Below are 22,147 nucleotides of genomic sequence, written 5' to 3'. Positions count from 1 at the left end.
ATATATAATTCTATTAAGATTGTGATGTAAGGCCTCTCCATGATGCTTAGTGGACCCAAGGTGGTGTATTAGTGGTCTTCAGATGGTAGGGCAGAGCTAATATGGCAACCCAAGCAGTTTGAAGTGGGACAACCTGGGTCTCTCTCCAAATATTCTTGTTTTCATCAGATATAAAGCTTATCAAGCTTCTCAATGAAGCACTTAATGTAACAAAAATTTCAGAGTGTCAAATGAGGTTGGGGACTCTGAACAATCTCCCAGGATTTTGACACCCACTGCTCAGTTCTGGTCATTGACTACTGAGCAAGCCCAGTCTGGTTCACATGGGACGGACCTGCTTCTGGCATGGAGAGGTCTTCATAGTGTCTGTGAGGTGTGCAGAAGCAGGCAAGTCTGGGCCAGAGACTGTCGAGCAGAAACATGGCCTCATCAGATTCAGGGCTTTTGGGGGACACAAATAATCAGATAAAAAAGAAGACTCCAATAGGTGCATGTCAGGATGCAGCTATGGGGAGGGGGCTGCGATCCCAACATGCCAAGGACTTTATTGAGAATTGATACAACAAATAAACACAAGACACATTTGCAATTTTCTTGGGACAAGTCAATTATAGTGTTACCCCATTCAAACTTCACAGCATAGAATATCTATCTTGTTTTACCTGTGAGGAAATTAAACACTATCTTTCCTTAAATTTCCAAATGGTGAAGCCTCTTAAAACAGAGCTGACAGTCTGTCCTCCTCCCCAGTATTAAGTTGCCCTTAGTCTCCTGAGGAAACATTCCTTAAGCATCAAGGAAAGGTCTCCCCCGTCCTCTACTTCCCCCACTCCACACTGACCTCAGATTTTTTTCCCCCCGAAGACTTATGCATATAAAAACTGGGGCATAGGCCAGAGTTGCGTGAGGGTGTGTCTGTGAGAAAGAAGATTCACCAGAGAAAGATGGGATACAGAACAGGCAGATATTCTGAAATACACTACTGAGGGGAGCAGCAGGCAGTTCAGGAGAGGTCTGCCATGACTCCCTGGTCCGGGATCTAACTCATGCTTTCCTAGCTGTGGACAGCTTCATTGCTGTGCTTTAATCCCTTGCACCACCAAAGTGGGTTTGGCAAAGAATTTCTAATGGTTGGTTTGTCTTTGCCACACCTTCCCCCCTCAGGGAGTTTAACAAGAAAAGCTGCTAGGAACTGTGTGTTTAGAGCCGGAAGCAGCTTTGCTAATTCCAGAGAAATCTGCCAAAGCTGAACTAGCCTCTCTGGAGATGCGCTGGGATCCTCAGCCACAGCCCCTGACCTGCCGCTTCAGAGCTTGTCGGAAAGGGAGGACGGTGAAGAACACATCAGAGATGGATGAGAACCGACAGGTGGGCTTCTGCGTTAAGAGTGTGGGCAGGAAATCACATGCCTACTCTGCACTCTGCCTTTGTTCTCCCATCCTGCCCATCTGCAGAGCTCTCCTCATCCACAGCCTTGAGACCCCACCGAACTGCCACCTGCACAAGAAAAACACTTCCTTCCTGTATTCGTGTTGGGTTGAGTCTGCTCTGGTATCTCACTAGTTAAGTTTTAATGCATTTAGTTCATTCTGGTAAGCTCATGCCAACACTTACTTTGTGGGAGTCAATATTATATATAGTTTTTTTTTTTTTTTTAAATTTGGAAGGATTGCAAACTAGTCAAAAATGACAAAAGCAAAAATAATATTTTTAAAAAACAATGCTGTTTCTTCTCTAGCCTCCTCCCCTTTGACATTTTGGCCTATTGTATTTCTCTCCCTCCCTAACACACATAAATTTATCTCTCACACACACAGATATTTTTCTAAATCATTTGAAATGAAGTGCCTATTCATAGACCTTTTTTCCCATACATACATTTGTTTTTTCCAAGGATAATGCAATTGGCCTTTCTGGTCACAGTACAGTGACCAACTTCGCAAAATATAATTTTCATGAAAACTTTTATCTGTTCTGCTATTTGTATTTCAGCGTCATCAAGGACCCATCAGGTCCTTGAGTTTGCAGTGCAGAGCCCAGTGTAGGGTCAGATGCTGCGTGTGCTTGTCCTGTGTGCTTAACCAGCTTCTCTCTGGAACATTCCTGTAACTTTTGCTTGTCTTTTTGATATTTTTGAAGGACACAGTACTTTTAAATCTTTTTTAACAGAGCATTCCTTATTTGAGATTCCTTTGATATTTCCTCCTGGATGGGTGGGTTACTTTTTCTTTTGTAGAATTAACCCTCCTTGAGGTTGTAGATCTCATTTCTTTTCCAGTTGGCATTTTCTTTTATTGTTTCTTATGCTTGTTGAGTTCATTTCACTTATTTTTCAATATGTAAATCATTAGGGTGCTTTTTGACAGTACTCAAAATGCTAGACTCACAGGAATGTTTCTCTACTCTGTGTCCAAGTCACCACATACCCACATCTTGTAACTAGTAAATTTGAATATCACATAGCATATGTAATATTCTGCATTTTTTCTTCCTTCACTTAAAAATACCCACTAAAGTCACTCCGTACTAGTTCAACGGGCTCTTCCTCACGGTGTCTTACTGCCTAGCACCATATAGTACTTTATCTACTGTAGTTCATTCAACTAATCTTCTACCTTGGACATTTGAGCTTTTTCCAAAATCTTGTCATTACAAACAAGACAGCCATGAATTACATTTTGTAAATGCATTTCCAAATTTATGTAAGTTATCTTTGGGGTAAATTCCTGTTGTAAGATTACTGGGTCAAAAAAATGCACATCTAGTTTTTTTAGATATTGCCAAACTACTTTCCAGAAGTATGTCATTGTTTATTCTCACCAGGAATGGGTGAGAGGGGTTGTTTCATATGTTTAAGGATCGTTTTTATATCTTGTTAAAGTGATACTTTGGGTCATTGCCCAAAAAATTCTTGTAAATTTATGTCCTTTTCTGCCTCAATTAAAAAACCATTTATATATTCAAGATATCAGCCCTATTCCAAAAAATACATGTTGCATATATTTTCTCCTAGCTAGTCATTTTTAAAAATATTGCTCAAGGAATTATATCCACAGTTTTTTTTTAAAGTTTATATATATGTAGAAAAATTTATCACCTTAATCTATATTTTCCTTTACTGAAGACAAATTAAGAAGAAATTTTACCATGCTTTATTCTAATCCTTATATATTTTCACTTTTTTTCGATTACATCTCTAATCCACTTGGACTCTATGTTGGCAAATAATATGACATATATTTAATGTCATCTTTTCCACCTTTTATTACAAAGAGATGGAAATGCCATATCTGTAATGGTTCAGATTTCTGTATATGCTTGGTCAACTTCTGAACTTTGATCCTTTTCTATATCTGTTGACTAATATCTGATAAAATAGACTTTTCCTTTTCAGTGTTTATGTGCTTATTTTTCTATCTGTACTTCAATACCAATTTATCCATCTCCATGACAAAATTTCATGGGCATTTTAGTTGGGTCACAATGAATGATCAACTAATTAAATGAGATTTTGTATCTTAAACATGTAGACCATTACGGACAAATGTGGGATGTCTCCTTACCTCTACTATATGAATTTTAGGAGTATTATAGATTTTAAAGATGAATTCTAGAAACATGATTTCAGGGATGTTGACGGCTGTTCTTGAGGTTTATTAAACTTTCTGGCTTTGTGTTTATAATTTTCATCAAGTTTTGGAGGAAAATTGAGACTAGTGTTTCAGAACTTTTGAGAGAGTAATTATTTATTTATTTTTATTGTATGCAATATTATCATTCACTCCTGGGGCATGTTTCCTGAAGATGGTAGCTATCCCCTCACTTTAAATACTAAGCCAAAGGTTGAAACTGCTTTTCTATTTTATGAAGAAAGGGGAAGAGTTTCAGAATAATTCCCAGATAGGTTTTTCCCACTCATTCTCTTTCTCTTCCCTGGAATTTATTGGCAGTGGGAACTCTCCATTAACAAATATTTGTTAGGTGATGATAAAATGACTCCTGGTTGCTTCTATGGAATGGCTGAAAATCAAATACTCAGCATCAATCAGAATTGGAGACAAATGTTTAATTAAGAAAGGGTAGAAAATGATAGGGTTCAAAACAGGGAACCAAAAGGTAGAATAAAGACACAGAGAGAATTGAAGAGATACCACAAAGGGAGAGTTCCTGAGACTTGATCGCTGCCTTTGAATCGGGCACTTTGAACAAATGAAAAGGAGGGCCCACAAGTGCCTGAGGTCTGCACTCCAGCTAATGGAGAAAATCAGGGACTGTGGTCAAAAGTAAGACAGATGGAAGGTGAGGTGACTTTAACGCTGTGTACTTTTCTCAGCAATCCCAGGGCAGGATAAATGACATCCAATTCATTTTCTCAGCAGCAACCCACAAGCACTTCCTACTCCCTACTGTGTGTGGAGCCATTGGAAAGATCACTGTAGGGGACAGAATGATGGGCAAACAGAGCCTCTGCCCTGAGGAAGTGCAAATAAAGCTGAGTGTCAGCACGCAGTGAGAGAGCTTGCCCATTTCCTAGCAGGTATGTTTATAATAAGTTAATACTGAAAAGTAAAGGGGAACAGGAATAGTAACATCTGACACTTCGTGTGCATTACCTCATCATTTTTCTTAGGTACCCAAAGAGGACATTGCTGATATTATTTTACATTTTATAAATAAGGAAGAGAAGATGCAACTAGTTTAAGTAGCTTACTGTCTTTGTCTGTTCAGGCTGTCATAACAAAATATCATCACCTAATCACTCTCCAAAGTCTCCATTTGCAAATACCATTGCATTGGGGAACAGAACTATTTATCTTCTATCATGTAACTAGTAAGTGGTAGAACCAGGATTCCAACAACCAAAAAACCTCTAACTATGAAGATTTGTAGACTTACCTTTCTCTCCACACTGCTCATAACAAAGAGTTGCCAGAAAGATTTTTCTCTTTAGGATGAAGATTTTGACTTAAGCATTTTTGCTTCAGTCTTATGCCCTGTATTTTCATATGAATTCTGCTAGACAAGAAGATGCCCATGTAGAAGGGAGATTTAAAGGCAGCTGCAGAAAGTCAGGCCAGCTCAGCAAGTATTTTGGAAGAGGTGAGGAATCTCACCTTTTAGTTCACATATGCCAACTTTCTCCATCAGAGAGTAAGTCTCAACCTTGTTTGTGTTTCCTGGGCCTCCAGCATTTATATAGTGGCTGGCACATAGTAGTTGTTCAATAAATTCTTATGTTGTATCACATAAGTGAATGTCAATAAGCTAGTTAAGGGTAAGAAGGATCCAAAATAACCCTGCATGTGTTGGCTTTCCTTTACTTCCCATTGTTCCTGTCACTTATCACCCATCCACAAGCCTGGTCTATTGAAGAATAACACAATATAGAAAAGGGTGAGCTAGCAGGAGATGTGGATTTGCTTTCTCTCTCACACACACAGACACACACACACACAGACACACACACACACGGCCACTTAGGGACACCACCTAGTGTGGCCTCATATGGCCCTGAGCTTGGTCTGCCCCAGGCACAGTGAAGTCAAACTTGCTGAGTCGCTGGAAGCACTGGAAATAGCACCCTTAATTGTTGGACATGGTCCCATCCTAGTCTCTCTCCACTGGATCAAGTTTCCTAGTACAAGACTCTTAGGCAGCTCCCATACTCTCAAATACTACTTTCAAATCCACTCTAGGGTAGGATCATTTTTTCCATATTTCCCCAAAACGTTCCTGGTAGACAATGTAAAAAATTGTTTTTGCTTTAAACGCTCCATTGTAGGTAACAAGCAAATTTCCAATTCAATGCTAAGCTACCCTGACCAAGAGGGCCCATAAAACCACAGCAGACCAGGACTCTAACTATAAAACCCACTTGTTGGCACCAAAATAGGGAGTTACTTAATAAGAGTTTAATGGTGATAATGACTTACATTTTGGCATGCACCAAACAGAATGCTACTGTAGAAAGAACTGAGCAGCACCTGGCTCCCCACAGATGCAGAGGGTTTGTAGCCAAGATGGAAAGGGCAGAGTGTGTGCCAGGGACTAGGAATCACAAGGTCGGACAGAAAAGTTCCTCTGCTCCTGGCCACTGATGTCCCTTGGAATTACTGAAGTAATAATTTGATCTCTTTGTACTGGAAATACAAAATGTCTAGTGGGTAACTATTTTCTTTTCTGTCAATTTCCAAAATAGTTTGTGGTACAGATTTATACTTGGAGTAACTGAAGTTCTAGTGTATGAAGAGTCAGGTTATTGACTTAAGGGCAGATTAAAAGAAATGCTAATATGGCCCTTCCTGGTGGCGCAGTGGGTTAAAGCAGCAGCACTGAGAAGCTTAAGCCACTTCCATATGAGTTCGATCCCTGCCTGCCCCAAAGGAGATCCACATGGCGTGGCAGACCTCTCCTGACCCTCCCGCTGCTCCCCTCAGCAGTGTACTTTGTAGATCTGCCTGTTCTGCTCCCCGTTCTGTCTCTGGTGAATCTTCTCACCCACCGCATCTCTGGCCTGTACCCCAGTTCTGTATGAGGAAATAAATAAATCTTAAAGAAAAAAAAAAAGAAAAGAAAAAAAGAAATGCTAATCTAAACTTACATAAAAATTTGCTACACAATGGCACATTTCCTAGAAAATTCATTCAATTTTATCATTCAGCCAGATAATATCTCTTCATTCATAAGTTACCTTTTAGCTTTGAGAGACCTATAACATATGAAAACCAAGGACTGGCAGCTCTAACCAGCATGGACCAAAGGAAACATCCAGGCATCCTTTTGGTATTGTTTTCCTACAGATATGCATAAATTAGCCCATGCCTAACTCACCTCTTAGTAGGGCGCCATTGACGGTTACATGAATATGAGTGGGAGGCTTATCAAAGCAGCTATAAGGTTCAGGACTCCGTAGGCTCCTAATGAAAAGAAATGTATTGTTTCTTGGACATGGCTTCCTCTCCCTGTCCTTCTTTTCTTCCTTTCTTCCTCCTTTCCTCTACTTTTTCATAACCTTTCGGATGGTCTTTCTCTACTTTTATGGAGGAACTTCTTGCTACAAGGCACAATGTTTGGTGCTAGGACTTCCAAGTTAGGAAATGACCTCTGTCTTCAACAGGATCATGACTGACTACAGAAAACTGATGTGTAGAGTGATAATGGTGATAAATAAAAGACAGTAGACCTGATATTTTAATTGTTTGAGCCAGGAGTGTAAGGGGCAATTATACATTTATTTCAGGAGAAGAATTAGGAGTTTTATGATTTTTCCAAAGTAGTTTCTGAAGCCAGGATGATCATCAATAAGTCCTTGGTTAAGAAGGAGTAGATATTTTTATAAAGATTTTCAGGGAAACTTTTACTGCAATAGCAAGCATGTTCTATTAGTATGTATGTTCTATTAGTATGTATGTATTTCTTTTTAGAAATAGGTTTCATGAATTTCCATTTCTGGCTGAGGGTTGAATATTGAGTGTCCTGAGAAGTCATATTGCCATCAGACATGACCCATGAAAGTGACCATAGTAAAACGGACCTTCCAGATTACAAATAATAGGTGATAGAAGGGACATATTTAGAAATCGTAGGAGAAGCAGGCTGCCTGAGGCTTTGGGACCCAAGACTGCGGTGAAGCTTAGAGAAACATGTGACTTTGCAAATAATAGTTCCTTTGTTGGTGCACTATTCAAGGAATTCATGTTAAGGCAGCTGTGGGTGCTGAATAGTGTCTGCACTCCCAGAATAAAGATAGAGAGTATCACTGAGCATCACTGAAGGTAACAACTGGGAGTAACTTTCTTCATTCATAAAAATAAGATTTCTTTACTGTAGACTGTATATGTGCAGTCTCTTAAGGAATATTAATAACACTTAAGTATATATTATTGAGATATGATGCTCATAATAACGTATAATATGTACCAAAGTCTTCTGAAGTTTGGAGAAAGCTCACCAAACATCTACTCTATCTTCTGTCTCTACACATTAAATTACAAGCTTGACAACAGCTCTCAGAGGTAAGTTAATAGGAGAGTTGGAGCTAGAAATGAGGTCTCTGACTCTCTACCAAAAGCCCAAATTCTCTTTTCCTAGCCTCCCCTACTGACCTATTCAAAGTAATGAAGAGTCATTTCAGATGTTGCTATTAGAATTCAGATTTTAGAGTTAATGGATCATTCATCTCACTTTCTATGATCTTAGATGAAGGACTTAAGGATTAGAAATATGAAGGAACTCTTCAAAATCTCAGAGTGATGGACTATGAACAGAGCTTATCATGCTAACTTTTTGATCACCTTTGTTCAATATTCATCTCAGCAAATGCTGTTTTCTCTTCTGGCTGTTTTAATGCTGTCAGTGTTTGCAATCTGCCTTCTGTTTAGGGTGTGGCTAGGGGCCATGGCTGCCTCCAAAGGAAGGTTACAAGCACCAAGGGGTCACATTTGTTTCCTCCCATCCACCTAGGTAAGTACCAGTGGACTTCTCAGTTTCTGCTATTATTTGTGGATAAATGGTCCTGAAAAGCAGCAAAATCATCTCTTTGAATGATAAACAAATCAATATGTATAAACTTATTTATCACCTCCTCCTACTGTGGATTTAAACTTTAGGGCCAAAGTTCTGTAAAATTTATATTTAGCACATCTTTGATAGATTGGATGAATGCACTACCAAAGTCTCATTCTGGTTCTAGTTCATGTGATTTGTGCTCTACAAAATGTGCTTCCAATAGAAATATGCACTTATTTGTAGCTGGCAACCTACAGTAATGTCTACTTGTCATTGACCTAAATTTACTGATTCCCTCTTAATTAAAAAAGAAAGAAAGAAAGAAAAACACTCTCCTAATATAAAATGAAAAGAAGAACACATCTAGTGAAAAATAGTTGGAGTATTTGATGTTCTTGTGCTTTGATTAACATGGGCAAAGATAAAATTAAAAAGAATGTAAAATATCTCCAATTTCATGGACACTTGGGACCCTCTTTCTCTATGTTTAGGTAAAATTTAGCCCAAGTCTTGCTCTATCTTCCTGTAACTACTTCAATCTCTGTACTTATCTCTGTTCCTGAGCTGCCACACTGACTTACTTGCTTATCTCTACAACTACACCATTTATTCTTACTCATTTGTCCATCTTCTGCATTTATTAGCAAATCCTAAGAGATTGCTCAGGTTCAATATATATTTGCTGAATGAATAAAAGTTTGAATAAATGAAGTGAATACATAAATATCATCAGTTGATGATAATGAAATGACTGTCACCATGTTTGTTTGTAATTGCTGGATAATTAGCAGAAATTTATGTCAAGATATGTATATAAGTATAAAATATCATGCTACATATAATATATAAACTATGTATGCATTATATATATTTACTTGTAACAGCTCATTTTCAAACTATCACCCATAAAATCCAAATCTCATTTCTCACAACATTGAAGGAAAGGCCAGGGATAAAATACCATAATATGGCATTTTGCTTGCAGCAAACTTCAGAAATATGAACTCTCCACTATGTGGGGAACCAAAGAGAGATAATGGTCTAATCTCAGTCACACAGTGCTATTAAAATCACAGACAACTGAACTCTGTGTGCATTCCAGCATATTCCAATGTCCCTTGTGATTCCAATTAAGATCACATCAATTAAAGGAACTTATCATTTTGAATCACAGAGCTCTTGAAAATTGTATGAAATTCAAGTTGGCATTTTCTCTTTCCCTGGTAAGGAAGGGACATGATCACATCACATTGATTGCATATTTAGTCTCATAGCAGCTGCATAAACAGTATAAGCAATATAGCCAAATAGAAAAAAATGTGTAGCTGCTAAAATCAAAGGACACATTACTGAAGCAGAACAGACTATTGGGGGAGTTGATTCTAATTGAGAGATGATTCAGAACTGGGGGTACAGCAGAGAAGTGGGCAGTCGAGGAGAATGGGATGGTTATAAATCTCTCCAAACCCGAAAGGCAGGGTATCTGTTCAGAGAATCTTAAATTACGGACAACCTTACTATTCTCTGGAGGAGGGACAAATCTCTCCAGTGCCAGGTGCCCATGATGGCCTCTCTGGAGAGGAAATTTGGTAGAGGGATGAGTAACTGCCTGTTCAACATCACTCCGCCAGCATTTCTGTTCCTATCTTCCCACCCTTTAGAAAAAAACTATGCCAAATGGGCAGATGATCTCTAACATAATCAGTAACTTCCTGGTGATGGCAGATCACAAAGTGTAACTGAAGCTCCCCTTTCTGCCTAAATAGTAGCAGTGGATGAAAGCCCAGGATGATCAAGCCAGATGATCAAGAGTTGAAGCTCTAGCTCTGCATCAGGGGATTCAGCAAGATCACAAGTGAGTCATTTATTTACCCTCTTAGAGCCTTAGTCCCTCCTTTATAAAATGTGGAGATAGGGCCCTACCTGGTGGTACAACAGATTAGGACAAAGCACTGCAAGCTAGCCACAGCTGCTTCAGTGTGAGTTTGATCCCTGCCCTGGAGGTGATCCACATGGTACAGCAGACCTCTCCTGTCTCACCTGCTGCTCCTCTCAGCAGCAGGGATCTGCTGTTCTGCTCCCTACTCTTGTCTCTGGTACCTCTGGCCTGTACCCCAGTTTTGTATGTATAAATAAATACATCTTTAAAAAAATCATAAAACAGGGAAATAATTGCAAGGGAGTGAGAAGGCCGATGTGAGAATTTAATGCAATCATGCCCACAAGGAATACACATGTCCCTCACTGAGCGCTGCCACAATTTTACGTTCACATGAGCATCAACCAGTGCTGTTCTTATCAGACTGATCTGTGTGCTATTTGAGCGAGAAGACTATTGGGGAGCTCGAGGGATCCCCAAGAAATGAGAGGTGCTCCCAGATTGCACTCTCTCTTCTCCCTGATAATGTTGGGGAAGGATAACCCAGAACTGCAGGTGGGTGGTCAGTAAGCTCTTCTTCCCATGTGGATAAAAACCTGCTCTCAGAGAAATACGTGGTAGTTGGGTCCCCAGAAAAATACACAGAATCTACTTACATAGCCCACACTGTGTCTAAAAATGATAGCATGATCACAGAATAAATGCCAGAGAACAATGCTGCTGTGCATACCCATACCCAGAACGAAATTCCCACCATGCAGTTTTGGGTTAATGGGCTTTTGTAAGTAAGCATCCAAACCTGCACAATATTATTACTCAGTATTCTAGGTCAGAACTGATATGAAAGGAACGTTCAGGGTGTGCTTTGTTTATGTCTAGAGGATGCAATGCAGCAATAAGAGAATTTCCATTTAACAGAGGAAGCAAACGAGATCCACAGAGGCTGGGGATCTGAGAGGCTTCTGGAATAAATCCACTACCAGGTCCAAAGCAGCTCACTGAGAACTGAGATCCCAGGCTTGAGATAAAGCAGCAGTTTCCAATTCAAGTAAGTGATTCTTCACCTTCATTGCTCTTCTAGAAAGTCCTTCTCACTTTCTCCTTCCCTGCAAGGTTATCTTTCTGTTGTCCTACACAATTTTAAAAAGGAAATCTATTGTGATATTGACAGTGGTTTTCTCTGAGAGGGTGGGTTACTGGTGATAGTCATCTTTTTTCTTCTATATTTTCCAAATTTACTGCAATGAGCATCTTGTCGAGTATAATAAATCAAATGTTATTGTTTTAAAAATATTTAAAATTTCTGCTCATTTCATAAATTCAAACAATGCTAAAGTTCATGGAGGAAGAGTTAAAATACTATTCTCTAACTATTCTCTCCTCAAATCACATTCTTTTCTAAGCATAGGTTGCCATTGTTAAATTGGTATATTATTATTGAAATCTTTCTCATTGATATACATATGGCATATGGATATGACTATGTATATATATTTACGTATATGTTTTTAAACAATTAAACCTCAAATCCATTTTCCATTCTGCCAAGTAAACTGATAGTTGTCCCCAGAAGTTAGAATTTGATTGAGTCAAAGGAGTTTAGGTAAGAGAGACCAGCTTGAAGTGTCATTTCTAAGAATGTCTCTTAGCCATGGGCAAGGTCACCTTTGCATCACCCCAGCCCTGGCCTGGCTCAGCCTTCATGCTATATGGCTGCTCACTCACAGTAGCAGCAAAGAGCTGTTGGCTGCTGAGGTGCCAGTGACAGGTGCTAGTGCCACGTGTAACATGTGTGCTCTAAAAATAGGGTCCAGGAAGAAAGGGTGACATGACCAGTCCCTGGTAGCCCATGATAAAATGTTCACCCCATTAATACTTAAGTGAATAACACCAAATCAACACAATATTACCTGTGCCCATACCTACAGTTGTAGTAAGCTTTTTGAGAAATCAGCTCATCAGTTTGATTAAAATAAGCAATTTAGATTAAACAGCCTTACTCCCAAGAGATCTAAAGAAATAAAGGTAGGACCGTGTGCTTCCAGAATGAAATCTGAGGCTCTCAATTTTCTGAGGCAAGTTTTGCCAGCCATTCCCTCTTTGCTTACCATATGCCAAACTTGTGCAAACATCATGGATTCTGACTTTTCACTCTGATGGCTCCTATGAAAAAAAACACTAGACCCAGCCTCCTGTGTGTCATGAAATATGTTTCCCGCAGGGATAATGGGGAGGCATGGGGGACAGTGAATTCTAAAAGCAGAACAACTGAACAAGGAGCAGTCACATTTCCTATCTAATGTTAGTAAATAAGTAGATTTGTGTATTGGGTGTAAAAACTTAAATGGAAGGCACTCACCAACAGGCATTGAGCTGAGCCCTACTATGGTTGCTCTGCCCCAGGAGGCAGCACAGGGATTCCCAGTGGTCCCCACATTAGAGTGTTTACCAGCACCTCTTCTTGGCATTGACTGCACTGGTGGGCTCTGCCCTTAGCTGGTCACAGACCAAGTGTGTCCAAGTCAGCATGGGCATGACCATAAGACAAATGTCATTATTTTCACTGGCAAATAAATGGAGACAAGTAGCAGTTACAGTGAATGGCAGATGGATATTCAGTTGGAAATGACAAAGGACAGAGGATCCACTTCATTTCAAAGGTTTGAATGTATGCACCTACCTTAATCTTTTTGACAACTAGTTAGTTGTCAAACCCTTATAACCTTTTGTCTGGAGGAAAAAATGAGCCAGGTAGGTGAGAAGAATCTTTTTATATTTGGTTGGAAGAAGTTGGATGAGTCTGGACTAGTGTGGAAAAGATAAAATGACGGGCGTGAACCACACTACAAATTACTCCTGAAAACTTCCTCAATAATTCAAATCAACTTTGGAATTTTTTTTTCATCAGAATCCAACCATTTTGTATTCTTTGTTGTCTTGTTTGTTTTCCCAAACACTTTCTAAATTCCTAAAGGCAGGCATCACCTCTGCCTGCATTTTAATGATCTTTGTTGAATCTTTGGTAAAACCATTTGGTGGGCGTGGTAAGAGTCAGCTAAGTGCATATGAGGTGTAAACAGGCGCAGCAATCCCATCTTCACCTGGATTCCTGTTCCGCTGTAGCTGTGTTGGTCATCACCATGGCTAGAGTGCCATTGTTGGATGAGAGAGCAGCCCACGCCCTTATCTGTGGACACCCTCTGTCCTATCCAGTCCAGGACCTGTGCCTCCAAATGTTTCCCTTCCTAGTCACAGTCAGTTCCTCAGTGGGGAATTTCCCAGGCTAGAAGCCCCTGGAGTGGATCCCAGATTCCTGGACATTGCGGTTCCTCCCAGCCATCTGTGGGCAGCATGGACGCCTAGAACATCTGGGATCTCTTTGGACCAATGTGTCTCCAGCATGTGCTCAGCCTCCCTCCTGTGACCATCCCATGGGGCAGGCCAGGTCTCTGGTGAACTGGAACTATGTTTGAGAAGGATATTGGCAGAAGGTCTTTTCATATCCTGCCCAAGTGCGCCAAATTCTCCATTCTCCATGCCAAGGCTTTGCAGAGTGACAGAAACAGGGAAGAGTGTGGGGGAGGCAAGGATAAAGAGGGGATCAAGAGTGGTCAAACCAGTGAGGAGACAGGGTCCTCACAGATCTCTGTCTTCAGAGATCTCCTTTTTAGAGACCTGTTCTCTACTCAGTCTGCCTTTGTGACTGCAGCAGGACAACTGGTTTACCTGCCTCTCTGGAAAGTGGGAAGTGATTCAAAACCTTTACCTGCATCAGTAAAAGTGGTTCTATCATTAAAAGGAATTGCCAAAAATGCATTTAGTCTGTAGGGACCCTCACTGTATGATTGTTTCTTTTTTCTGTTGGGCATATTTATTCATTATCCACTCTATTGGGTTGGGGGTTGAAATGTTCTGAATTGCATTAAGATTTATTAACTCATTGAGATAGAGAGAGGGAGGTTTTTCTCTTTATAGTAACTGAAATATTAGAAGATAATGTGATCTACCCAGGGTAACCAAGAAAATTTATGATAGGGACAAAACCTGATTCCAAAAATGAAATCAGTGGTATTTCTTTACATGCAACGTTGTTTGTGTATTATAAGTATAGGGTCCCACTATACTTAGATGTTGTTACCATAACTCAGCCAGCACTAAGACACCCATAGTGCTCAGTCATAGATAGCTTGGCCTTTCCTCCCCCCATGCTTATACCCTTCCCCCTCCCCTTGACCCTCTAGTAGCCTCAGGTCTATGGTTGACCAGCTTTACAGTATTAGAGGGCTTAAGTTCCCAAACACATGAGTGGATCAGGACAAAGTGACTTATACACATAACAGAATATTACTCAGCTATCAAAAAGGCAACCCCTACCCATCTGTGGTAACATGGATGGAACTGGAGAGGATTATGCTAAGCAAAATGAATCAAAAGGAGAAAGAAAAATATTGGATACTATCATTTAGAAGTGGAATATGGAGAAATCATACAAAGGGTCAGATCAAATTAGTATTATTTCTTTAGACATTTTTGTCCTGTGAAAGTGTGACTCCATTGTAACTTCAGTAGTTAGTAGTCTCTGCTTAGGATGATGGCTTTCTTCTCCTCAGAGCACATGGAGACCACACATCCCCTTCCACAATGTGGGTGAGTAAGGCTTGTGACTAGTTGTAGACAAGCAGAGTCTATAAGAATCAGTACATAATTCAGTGAATTCTCTTTCTGCTGGCTACACAAGTCTAAACACTTGAGATTCTTAAAGTTCTCTATGGACCTAATAAGGACAAATGGTATGAATGAGAAACAAACCTTTGTTATTTCAAACCACCGAGCTTTTGAAGTTGCTCAAAATCATTTCTGTTGCAGAAACTCACTTATTTCTGATTGGTATGGGATGGAGAAATGAACTTATAAGTTTGACTGTATGGTAGCACCAAACTTTTCTATTAGAAAGAAACCAAGAGATCATTTTATATGAAGGAATTTGAGGTTCCCAGTTCCTGCTTCTGCTCAAAACTCTTTCTACTTTAGTATGCTGCAGAGTACTTTTAGTATACTTTAGAGTACATTTAGCCCAACTAAATTCTTAGGTGGGGCTTTTAGTGATTACTCTTAGTCTTTGAGGTGCCCACTTGAATATCTACTTAATAACCCTAGTAATAGGGAATTTCCCACAATCCCCAAGCATTTCCTTTCTTTTTCTTTATATGACTCAGTGGTAAAAAGTTCTTGTTTTAGCTAAGTCAACATTTTCATCTTATGTATATTCAATTGTCCTTGTTCTTTTCGCCAGTGTCACAGAGAACATGTGTCATTCTCCTTTTATATAATCCACCCGAATAATTTAAACAGCATGAACATTCGAAATTCTCCACATTGAACACTTCCCAATTCCTTCAAATATTCCATTTGTTGAATTATTTGTCCTTTGCCATTCTATCCTCATAAGGACAGGTACAGACAAGTACAATACACTATTGAAAATGCAGCACCCACGAGTACTTAGAATGCTGTTGAAAATGTGACCTAAGCTATGTGGGATGAAATGACACTATTATGTCCTGAGGTCCCAGTGCTATTAAACCTAAATTTAACAAATACAAAAGGCCCCCATCTTAAATCCATCAGTTTGATGTCTGATTCTTTCATTACAATACTAGCTCTACTCCCAGCCTGGTGCTGTTCCCCAACTGTACCTACGTGAATTCTAGGAAATCATCGAGTCAATGATAGAACGTTGATCTGGACACTGGCCAGATGAAATTCTGAGAAACTCAACGGCAGGCACCAGTTTGGGGTTAAGGTTTTCTGAGGTCAGTCACCAAGCCTCTGTGTGTTGCCCCGGCAGTGCTGTCATATAGCTCATGTTGCTCTGTAAGGTACAGAAGGTCCTGTGAGAATCTGCTTTCTTTGCCCAATTATAGAATATGATGTTTGCTTTACTCCCCTAACCTGTTCACCTAATGAAAAGGACACATGGTAGTTTTCTCTGCCCAGCTTTTACTGAAGCCACATTGATTACTTATGAACTCTATTCTAGAGTCCTACTTAGGATTGCTAACATGATTGTCAAGTGACTTATTCTTTTTCTCTTTGTAGATACTACAAATAATTTACCAACACATGTTCTGTTCTTCATGATTTTTTGAAGGAGTGTGAGTTTATAGTGTTAAATATAACCTATAAGTATCCTGAGATAAACTTGTTATGACCAACAGACATTAACATACCAAAATATAAGAGTGAAGCAACTTATATTTTCTTACAATTGTTTTACTTATCTACTGAACATTTGTTCTATTTATTCTTGTTTGGAAAATCATCCCCTTATGATAAAAGACAGGTATAAATTAAGAGTTCAAATGGAGAATTCATAATCTAATGAGCTCAACAACCTAGGGCTTTCCCTAGGGGGTCCAAGGATTTTATGAAGCTTTGTGTATGTGTGTGTGCATATTAACTATCTGCTACTTCCCTCTGTTTCCTTCATCCTTTCCCTATTTAACATCTCTCCTTTTCCCCAATTTCTACCTCCTCAAGTACTTATTTAAGACCTGCTACTGGCTTGCCCCCCATGTGCTCAGTGAGTATTTGCTCTTAGTTTTTGCGGGTAGGTCATATTGTTAGTGCTGGCATTGATGACAATGCTTCTTGATCCCTGAAGATGAAGGAGGAAGAAGCAAAATTGTGGGTGGAGAGTTGTGACCTATTTCTCTTGGCTCTCCTTCCTCTGTATTTCATACCTTCTGGGTGCCAAATGAGCAATTGGTTTTCAGATGCCTACAACAGTGCTCCAATGGTCTAATCCTTGCAACTCTCTGAGTGGTCCAAGGACCCAGCACAGGTACATACGTACACCTGGGTGTGGGAGTGCCTTGAAAACTATGAGTTTTACTATGAGCTCTTATTTAGACCTGGGGTGGAGCTCCCAGTGGGAGAAGCAGTGGTCTAGGAAACACTTATCACTCAAGTCCACCTCTGGCACCTATTTATATAAACTGTGGAGCTGATGAATAACCAGCAACTTGACTTTTCATGGGCTTGGTGCAGCCATGTAGAATTTCAGTGCATTCTGCTCATTTGATTCTGTCTTGGCCTACTCAGCATTACCTCCTGCATGTGAATTTACTGCCTCGAGCACACCTCAGTTCCTTGTGGGCAGTTTCTTTCCTCTGTGTCTCTTTCACTGCTGCTGGTGCTATACCCATGTGGTACTCATGAAATAGTAACAGCTGAAACTTGAACAGCAATGATGTATGAGATGTTTTGCTAAGCACTCTCAAACCTGAGCTCACTGAGCACTCACAAGAACTCTGTGAAGGAGCTACTCTTCTTTCTTCATTTTATAATAGCCAACCTGAAGCCTTAGAGAGGGTTATAAATCCTTGACTGGGACTCCATCCACAGTCCCTGAAACAGGACTCATCTGTTGCTTGTCTGACAGAGGGGTCTGAGCTTTTAGTCACTCTGTGAAATGGCTCATAAACAAATACATCAGATATTCATCAGACATGATGAAACTGAGCCCTGCTTCCTTCTGGCCTTGTGCTGTCCTGATAGAATTACATCTCAGTAGAATCAGGCAAATAGTCCCTCTCCTGCCTACCTATCTTGTGCACCTTTTTGTCTAGATTCTGCCCTTCTGCTATGTTTATTAACTACTCCCCTCTTCTGGTCTCTCCTTTCAATTTAAGACCCCCACACATGTTCCAGCCTATGTGGGTTTCCTCCTGCCTTCTCAGCCCTCCCAGGAAGGTGTTTGGATGGGCCTGGGTGAGGGGCACCTGGGCTGAGCTTTTCAGGTCACAGAGCATCTGGACTTGCTTCGCCCGGATGGCTGTGATCGGAGGGGATGGCTGTCCTTTCCTTTCTGAACACCCAGAGGGCCAATCAGTCTGTTCTTGTTCCACCAAGAAAAGGGATAAAGTGCTTCCATTTGAAATAAGAATAAAAAATAAGTAACCAGATGAATAAACCAGGGCCCAGCCCCTCACAGCCCAGACCCAGCTGAAGCCCTTTGTGTTCTGGAGCACCCCAAATCCAGCAGAGGAGGGGGGCTTTCTCATGCTTCTTGAACTATGAAAAATCATTTCCCTGGCAAAGACTCTGCCAGACCAGAGAGCAGATGCGCGTTTGCTTCCCAGCAGCTCACTGCCCCCCGGCATGTTCTCTTCTCTCACTAGTGCTGGGGCCCCATTTCCATTCGGGTGGCTGCCTGGCAGGATGGTTATGTAACTGCCACCTGCCAGGGGCCACTGACCTGCACTCCTGCCATGGACATGACTGAGAAACCACAGGGCTCCAAGCATAGAACAGACCTGCAGAAAACTTGGACTCCAGGAAGACCAGAGAAGACATGGAAGGAGAATCCCCAAGCATAGAATATTTTCTGTGCTTGGAAATTTAGGTATGATGAATTCAGAGTTAAGGTGTGAAGGTTCTCTTCAACCAGGGAAGAAAGTACCTAGCATGACAAAGGTGAGTGCTGCTTATTCTATAGCTCTCCTCCCACTGGCCTCACCTTCAAATTGGCAATAACAACTAAATTTACCCATCTACATCTAGAAACCTTCCCTACCTTGATGGACCCAGGTCACCTACTTATACCAAATTTAGTGCTGGTTCATTAAATTAATCAGAGCCTGACCTCCATTGGCTTTGTCTGGCAGTGGCGAATTAGCAGTGTCACATGCAGAGAAGCTGGAGAAATACTGAGTTACGGTTTGCCTTTTAGATGCTGTTTAAACATGCCTTTTGGATGCTGTTTAAACACCCCCCACCTCCCCACCCCCCTGCCAAAGACTGTGCTGTGGAATCTCAGCTGGCCTACTGACATGTATATTAGCAAAGCAAATTGATAAAACGGACAAATGCTTTCTGCTTTTGGTGCTTGTTTTTGGTTGGATTGAGAATGAATTGAATATAGGATTTAGAATATTTTATTGGGAGTCAGAAAAACTTGATTTTAAATCCCAGATCTATGCCCTAAATGAGTGACATAATTCTACATCCATGTAAGGGGATGAAAATAACTGAAATTATTGTCATTATAATTATTACATTTTTTACTACTAAAGTTGTGTGAGTCAAATCCCATTGCACCACCACCCATTCATCAAACTATCTTTATCTATCCCCCACCTCGGCATCTTTTTTTTTTCCCTCAAGATTTACTTACTTATGATTACAAGAATTGGGGTATAGACCAGAGATGCAGGAAGGAAGATGATTCACCAAAGACAGAGTGGGGAGCAGAACAGACTAATGGACCAATACGTTGCTGAGGGGAGCAGTGGGTGAGACAAGAGATGTCTGCTGTACCATGTGTATAGTTCCCTTGCTAGCTGGGGATTGAACTCCTGCTGCAGTGGCTTCATAGTGCTGAGATTTTATCCCTTGCACCACCAGGGAGGCCCAACCTTGACATCTTAACTCTGAATTCATCATACCTGGTTCGCCAACCATAATTTTCCAAATGCTTTATTTTGGAATAATTTTAACGCCACAAAAGAGGTGTAAAATAGCAGGGTGCCCCTGTACCTTTCATCCAGCTTCCCCTAATGTTAGAATCTTATGTGAATATGATAGATGTATCAAAACTCAGAAATGATCACAGCAGTGCCATTTTCTAATAAAATGTAATTTGGATTGGATTCCACTGGCTTCTCCATAAACACCTCTTTTTTTTTTTTGTTATAGGATTCTATCCAGGGTATCATGTTGCCTTAGTTATCTTGACTCCTCCAATCTGTGAGGATTTCTGAGTTATCTCACCTTTTGTGACCCAAATATTTTTGAAACATATCACAGGGACAAAAACATTGCAGAACTCGAGAAGTGAGGGAAGAGTGAGGACGGCCTGCCTGGTAACCCCTCCCTGCCCTCCAGTTTCTTGTGTCTCCCAGTGGTCAGACCCAGAATGAAAATCCAGGACTAGAACCTGGAAGAGTTAGTACATTGGGATCACCCCCATTAGCACAGAGTGGGGTGCAGAGGTGAAATTAGTGGGTCCTGGTAGGGTCAAAGAATAGAAAATAGCTGACTCAGGGCTATCTACATCTTTGGTACCTGATCTCTTATTTCCAGAACAAAAGCTTATTAATTAAGAAGCTGAGTGAATAAATGAAAGGAAGGTTGAATGAGACTTACAAATAAGATAAATTCTTGTCAGTAATCATCATAACTAGGACACCACCAACTTAAATGGCAATACTTTTGTTTATTAGATTTGTGGCATCCAAACATATTCATAGCTACATCAGTTATTGCTATCCTTTTTATTTTAAAATAAATTATGGATATGGAAAACTATACAAAGCAAATATCTAGTACACTGAATTATTTTAATGTTATGATCCTGTAACTTGACCGAGATCAATAGTGGAATGTTGCCAGACCTTAAAGTCCTTTTCATACACTCCATCTCAATGACAGTCTGTCTCCTGCATCTTCCTTACATCACCAACAACCTTTTCTTCAAAAAGTCTACTACTAATCATTTCCTTGGTTTTAGGATTTTATCACCTAGAAAAACTTTATAGTTAAGAGTTTCCCACTTTAAAACTTAACTTTTTCTCAGCAAAATACACATACAATTTTACCATTTTAAATACTTGTAAATTTCAGTGGTACTAGATATATACATATAGTTGTGCAAACATCTTCATGGTCCATCTTTTCATCGTATGAAACTAAAACTGTACCCCTTAGAAAGGACTCCCCATTGCCCCTTCTTCCCACCTTCTGGCAGCCATCATTCTATATTCTATTTCTAAGAATGTGACCATTCTAGGCACCTCATATTTGTTTATCCTTTCAGGCATTGATGGACTCTAAGGTTGCTTTTATCTTTTGACAGTCATGAATAGTGCTGCCATAAAGATGAGTGTAATAAATCTCTTCCAATCTAAAGTTTCCCCTGCAACTCTTCCATTTCCTTATGATTATTTCTTGAAGAATAAGTTAATTGAACTCTCAAGTTTCCTATTGCTTGGATTTTGTCATTCAACATGTTCTTTGCATTTCTTGATTATTAGCAGCTAGATCCAGAGGCTTTATAAGTTTCAAGGTTAATGTCCTTGACAATATTATAGCTAGCTAATGTTGAAGCCTTTCACTAAGGGGCACATTATGTCAGAGTTGTAATTTTAGTTTGGATGTTACCAGCCATACATACATTCATTCGTGGTTAAAAGTGGTGGTATTCTAATTCATGTTGCATTTGTTTTTAAAATTTCAAGTACATTTTATTTTTCATTAATTTTTTTAAGGTAACATAGGTTTATAATCCTTTATATGGTGTAGGTGTATAGGCTCACACTTCTTCAGATGTATGTTACCACATTGTAAGGCCATGGAAGCATCAGTATCATCTAGCACTCTCTTTGACTTCACCACTGCTCACCCTTCTCCTTTGGAGTTTAATAAGTCAGGCTACCAGTCAGATTTGTTTGGTGTAGTTTTGTCAGTTCCTTTGTTTTGTTCCTCTGTATTACTCTTATGAGGGAATTATCCTGCACTTGTTTTTCTTCTGACTTTCATTTAGTGTAATTCCCCATAGTTCCAATCCATGTTATTCCAATTAACAAGATTTCACCTTTTTTTTTTACACTTGTATGTGTGTAAATATAAATCTCCATGCTATTTTCCACAGCAGCTAGGCCTAACAACAGTGTGTTTCTTTTCTTAGAATACTTTTGTAAAAATATGTTTCCCTCAATATTTGTTTGCTTTCATTTATGCACTTTTCAAAAAGATTGG

Source organism: Condylura cristata, unplaced genomic scaffold (assembly GCF_000260355.1).
Source record: "Condylura cristata isolate star-nosed mole 26May11 unplaced genomic scaffold, ConCri1.0 scaffold00018, whole genome shotgun sequence".
NCBI classification, from domain to species: domain Eukaryota; kingdom Metazoa; phylum Chordata; class Mammalia; order Eulipotyphla; family Talpidae; genus Condylura; species Condylura cristata.
The sequence above is the reverse complement of the archived record's forward strand: the minus strand, read 5'-3'. Positions refer to the sequence as shown.